Source organism: Rutidosis leptorrhynchoides, chromosome 9 (genome assembly GCF_046630445.1).
Source record: "Rutidosis leptorrhynchoides isolate AG116_Rl617_1_P2 chromosome 9, CSIRO_AGI_Rlap_v1, whole genome shotgun sequence".
In the NCBI taxonomy this organism is placed as follows: Eukaryota; Viridiplantae; Streptophyta; class Magnoliopsida; order Asterales; family Asteraceae; genus Rutidosis; species Rutidosis leptorrhynchoides.
In genome coordinates this window covers 90,499,800-90,506,629 of record NC_092341.1, presented here as the reverse complement: position 1 = coordinate 90,506,629, position 6,830 = coordinate 90,499,800, and positions in this window count along the sequence as shown.

The window sequence follows — 6,830 nt, the reverse complement described above, 5'->3', positions numbered from 1 at the left end:
GGTGTTCAATCCATATAAATGATTATTTTTGTCTCTATGCATGAGACGTATTTTTATGAGAAATGGAAATGAAAATCTTATGGTCTATTAAAAATGATGGAAATGAATATTTATGATAAACTAATGAACTCACCAACCTTTTGGTTGACACTTGAAAGCATGTTTATTCTCAGGTATGAAAGAAATCTTTCGCTATGCATTTGCTCATATTAGAGATATTACTTGGAGTCATTCATGACATATTTCAAAAGACGTCGCATTCGAGTCGTCGAGTTCATCAAGATTATTATTAAGTCAATTATAGTTGGATATATTATGAAATGGTATGCATGCCGTCAACTTTTGATGAAATAGAAGTTTGTCTTTTAAAAACGAATGCAATGTTTGTAAAATGTATCATATAGAGGTCAAGTAACTCGCGATGTAATCAACTATTATGAATCGTTTATAATCGATATGAACGGGGCATTTCAGTATTAACCAACAGAACCGCAAACCTTGAAGAGAACGAGGAAAACCTTCGTCTTAACCTTGATATCATGGAGGAAAGAAGGGAAGTTGCGCTAATTCGAGAGGCAGCCTACAAGAAAACTATTGAGAAGTACTACAACAAACTAGTCAAACCATCGGTGTACAAGGTCGGGGACTATGTCCTGAGACTAAACAGCACTAGCAAGGTGGAATACGAAGGGAAAATGGATCCAACTTGGGAAGGCCCATACATAATCTTCGAAGCATTTGGAAACGGCTCTTACAAGCTTGAAACTACGGAAGGAAAACAGGTCCCAAGAACCTGGAATGGGGTAAACCTACGAAAGTTCTATTTCTAGGCTTTAGTTGTACTCGAGTAGGAAAAATTTGTAAGGGGTAGTTGAAACTTATACGCTTCCTACCACAAGAAATTTGAAATGAAATCCTACTATCTTTTGAAAACACCGAGACTAGCGTAAAGATATTGTAATACTTCTTATACTTAAAGCAATATGCAAGAGGTAACCCAAGAGGTATACCGAAGCTATTGCGGAGTATTCTCAAGAGGATTACTTCTTATACTTAAGCAATATGCAAGAGGTAACCCAAGAGTTATATCGAAGCTATTGCGGAGTATTCCCTAGAGGATTACTTCTTATACTTAAGCAATATGCAAGAGGTAACCCAAGAGGTATACCGAAGCTATTGCGGAGCATTCGCAAGAGGAATACTTCTTATACTTAAGCAATATGCAAGAGGTAACCCAAGAGGTATACCGAAGCTATTGCGGAGCATTCCCAAGAGGAATACTTCTTATACATAAGCAATATGCAAGAGGTAACCCGAGAGGTATACCGAAGCTATAGCGGAGCATTCTCAAGAGGAATACTTCTTATACTTAAGCAATATGCAAGAGGTAACCCAAGAGGTATACCGAAGCTATTGCGGAGCATTCCCAAGAGGAATATTTCTTATACTTAAGCAATATGCAAGAGGTAACCTAAGAGGTATACCGAAGCTATTACGGAGCATTCTCATAAGGAATACTTCTTATACTTAAGCAATAGGTAAGAGGTAACCCAAGAGGTATACCGAAGCTATTGCAGAGCATTCCCAAGAGGAATACTTCCCATACCTATATAATATGCAAGAGGTAACCCAAGAGGTATACCGAAGTTACTGTGAGAGCATCCCCAAGAGGAATGTTACTGTTGGTCCCTTGATAAACAACAGGAGTATTGTAGAGGGGGTGACTACAATTATTTTTAATTAACTTAACAGTTAAACACAATTTAGTATTCAAGCAAGTAAATTAAATAGAGTCAAAGGTAATTTTTCAATGGTTATTATTTATTGATTAAATCACAAAGAATTACAACTATCCTTGGCAGAATGATAGTTGGTTGATACAGATTTACCTAAGTATAGCTACAGAGTGTGTTATAAGCTATTACACTTTTGGACTCTAAATAAACAAACCCACACCACTAGTTGTTACAATAGTGGATATATCAATTTATACTAGTCCTATTATCCGTGTAATTGTTCTATTTTGCACTGGTACATAGGATGTCTGTACTTGTGGGGACAACTACATCAGAGAGTGTGCTCTCCTCTTTCCTCTTTGGTAGCTATTTGCAGGAACACCCCAATTCGGTTTGGTACCACTATTTGTTTAAACAAATAGAATGTTGTGTTCCCTAGGCATTGACAAAGTATAACACATGTATGCACATGCGTTAAACTTCTGGATTCCCACGTGGTCTTGTAAGGTCACTTGTCAACAGCCGACGCGTGTCCTTTTCTGTTCAACTTTGTCTTTGACTTCTGTTGAATAGTACGATTGATGTATGAAATGTCCCGTTCATATTGATTATAAATGTTCCATATTAATTGATTTCGTCGCGTGGTTTTGACCTCTATATGAGACATTTTTCAAAGACTGCATTCATTTTTAAAACAACCATTACCTTTATTTTATCGATAAAGGTTTAGAAAGCATTACGTAGATTATCAAATAATGATAATCTAAAATATACCGTTTACACACGACCATTACATAATGGTTTACAATAAGAATATATTACATCAAAAATAAGTTTCTTGAATGCAGTTTTTACATAATATCATACAAGCATGGACTCCAAATCTTGTCCTTATTTTAGTATGCAACAGCGGAAGCTCTTAATAATCACCGGAGAATAAACATGCTTAAAACGTCAACAAAAATGTTGGTGAGTTATAGGTTTAACCTATATATTATCAAATCATAGTAATAGACCACAAGATTTCATATTTCAATATACATCCCATACATAGAGATAAAATCATTCATATGGTGAACACCTGGTAACCGACATTAACAAGATGCATATAGAATATCCCCATCATTCCGGGACACCCATCGGACATGATAATTTCGAAGTACTATAGCATTCCAAATTCCAGAATGGGGCTTGTTGGGCCCGATAGATCTATCTTTAGGATTCGCGTCAATTTGGGGGTCTGTTCCCAAATTCTTAGGCTACCAAGCTAAAAAGGGGCATATTCGGCTTCAATCATTCACCCATATAATGTAGTTTCATTTACTTGTGTCTATTTAGTAAAACATTTATAAAATTGCATGTATTCTCATCCCAAAATATTATATTTTAAAAGTGGGACTATAACTCACTTTCACAGATTTTTACTTCTTCGGGAAGTAAGACTTGGCCACTGGTCGATTCACGAACCTATAACAAATATGTACATATATATCAAAGCATGTTCAAAATATATTTACAAATTTTTAATACGTTTTACTGTTTTAAGTTTATTTAGTCAGCTGTCCTCGTTAGTAACCTACATTTAGTTGTCCAAAGTTAGATGTACAGAAATAAATCGATATATATTATCTTGAATCAATCCACGACCCAGTGTATATACGTCTCAGGCTAGATCACAACTCAAAGTATATATATTTTTGGAATCAACCTCAACCCTGTATAGCTAACTCCAACATTACTGCATATAGAGTGTCTATGATTGTTTCAAATAATATATATACATGGGTCGATATGATATGTCAAAACATTTGCATACGTGTCTATGGTATCCCAAGATTACATAATATATTAGAATACATGTATAAAACAATATGAGTTAGCTAGGATATGATTAATATAGATTTCTTACCAATTTTCACGTAGCTACAACAAGCAAAAATATTCAATCTTGTTTTACCCATAACTTCTTCGTTTTAAATCCTTTTTGAGTGAATCCAATTGCTATGGTTTCATATTGAACTTAAGTTTATGAGTCTATACAGAAAAAGTATAAGTTTATTGTAAGAAATACAGGTTACAAGTCATTTTTGTAAAGGTAGTCATTTCAGTCGAAAGAACGACGTCTAGATGACCATTTTGGAAAACATATTTCCACTTTGAGTTTAACCATGATTTTTGGATATAGTTTCATGTTCATAAGAAAAATCATTTTCCCAGAAGAACAACTTTTAAATCAAAGTTTAACATAGATTTTAATTAACTAACCCAAAACAGTCCGCGGTGTTACTACGACGGCGTATATCCAGTTTTACGGTGTTTTTCATGTTTTCAGGTTTTAAATCATTAAGTTATAATATCCTATAGATATATAACATGTGTTTAGTTGATTTTAAAAGTCAAGTTAGAAGGATTAACTTTTGTTTGTGAACAAGTTTAGAATTAACTAAACTATGTTCTAGTGATTACGAGTTTAAACCTTCGAATAAGATAGTTTTATATATATGAATTGAATGATGTTATGAACATCATTACTATCTCAAGTTTAGTAGGTAAACCTACTGGAAGTGACAAGAAATGATCTAGCTTCAAAAGATCTTGGATGGCTTGAAAGTTCTTAAAGTAGGATCATGACACAAAACAAGTTCAAGTAAGATTTTTACTCGAATTAAGATAGTTTATAGTTATAGAAATTGAATCAAAGTTTGAATATGAATATTACCTTGAATAAGAAAGATAACCTACTATAAATAACAAAGGTTTCTTGGTCTTAGATGATTACTTGGAATGGATTATAAAGCTTGGAAGTAAACTAGTAAACTTGAAAGGATTTTCGAAGTGTTCTTGAAGTGTTCTTCCTAAGATGATTATAGCTTGATTCTTGAAGTAATTTTTAATGAAGATGATGATTAGCTACTGGAAAAATTCATTCATAAGTGTGTGTGTGTGTGTGTGTGTGTGTGTGTGTGTGTGTGTTGAGAGAGAATTAGAAAGAGAATTGGAAGTGAAATGGAGTGAATGATGAGTGGTAAGTGGTGAGTGGTGAGTGGGGTTAAAAGGAGTTCTAGTTAGTTGACTAGTTCATGGTAGAAGTTAAAATTGATTAGTCATGCATGACATAATCAAGAGTGGAATCCCATGCTAGTTCCTATTGGTATATACCCATAGTAAGTACGTCTAGAAGCTGTGTATAATACGGGTATGAATACGACTAGAATTCTTTATGAAAAAAGAATGGGAATGTAACTGTAACCATTTTCATTAAGTATGAGTGTTTTGATATATGTCTTGAAGTCTTCCAAAATTATATTAATACATCTAAATACACTACATGTATATACATTTTAACTGAGTCGTTAAGTCATCGTTAGTCGTTACATGTAAGTGTTGTTTTGAAACCTTTAAGTTAACGATCTCATTTAATGTTGTTAACCCATTGTTTATTATATCTAATGAGATGTAAAATTATTATATTATCATGATATTATGGTATATTAATATATCTTAATATGATATTGATGTTTTAGCAGAGGTATACGAAATAGTTTATATTTTACTAGGAAAAACTATTAAATACGATACAATTTTACACAAGATATTTATTTATTTATAGAATGGATATACTTAAACCTTGCTACAACACTTATAGGCAGTGTACCTAATCGTACAGTAGTGTAGTTTTTAGTAAGTCCGGTTCGTTCCACAGGGAAATCTTTAAACAAAGCTCAACGCTATATTAGTTTACTTTTATAAAAATACAAATATATATATAAGTAATATTATTATTATAAAGGGGGGTTTTTACCGTTTAATGACCGGTTTGTCGATTTTAAAACTTTAGTCGCAGTTAAAACCAAATGTAAAATATTAAAAATAAATACAAGACTTAAATTAAAGCGTAAAGTAAATAACGATAATGAAATTGCGAATAATAAAAGTGCGATAAAATAAACTTGCGATAAAAAAGTACGATAATTAAAAGTGCAATTAAATTCAATAACAATAAAAATGCAATAATTAGAAGTGCAATTAAATATAAAATAAAGGAAATTAAATATGAAATAAAAGAATTATGCTTATTTAAACTTCCGTAATCATGATGTTTGACGTGTTGATTTTAGTTTTATGCCCATGGGTTAATTGTCCTTTGTCCTGGATTATTTAATATGTCCGTCTGGTTTTTGTCCATAAAAGTCCATCAGTCATAAATATAAAGTGCGAGTGTCCTCGTCAAATTATTATTATACCCGAAGTTAAATATTCCAACTAATTGGGGATTCGAATTGTAACAAGGTTTTAATACTTTGTTTAATGAATACACCAGGTTATCGACTGCGTGTAAACCAAGGTTTTACTACTTTGTTAACAATTACACCAATTACCCTTGAATGTAATTTCACCCCTGTTTTAATTATTCTAGTGGCTATTAATCCATTCCCGTGTCCGGTTAAATGAACGATTATTCGTACATATAAATACCCCGCCCATCGTGTCCGATCGAGTGTATATGGTAATTTATAGGGACGCCCAATTGTAAATCTTTATATTAACATTAACAAACTTTCATTTAGTTAAACAAATATAAAGCCCATTAATAACCCATAGTCTAATTTCCACAAGTGTCGTTCTTTTGTCCAAACCCCAATTATGGTACAAAGCCCAATTACCCAATTTTAGTAATTAGCCCAACATCATGATTACTTCGTTTTAAATAAGCATAATAATAACTTAGCTACGAGACATTAATATAAAAAGGTTGAACATAACTTACAATGATTAAAAATAGCGTAGCGTTACACGGACAGAATTTCGACTTACACCCTTACAATATTCGCTAACATACCCTTATTATTAGAATTAAAATTAAAATTAAAATATAAATTATATATATATATATATATCGTTTACATATGAGAGAAGAGAGAAAAAGATTATGTTTTTGGTTCACCAAAGCTCGATTTTTATAGGAGGTGTGGCCTGACTTTTCATGCCATGCGATCGCATGGACTTCCTTCTTCCTGGCCATGCGATCGCATGGCCAGCTGGGAGAGCTCACATGTTGCTTGTTTCCTTGTGCCGACGTTTAATTATAAGAAT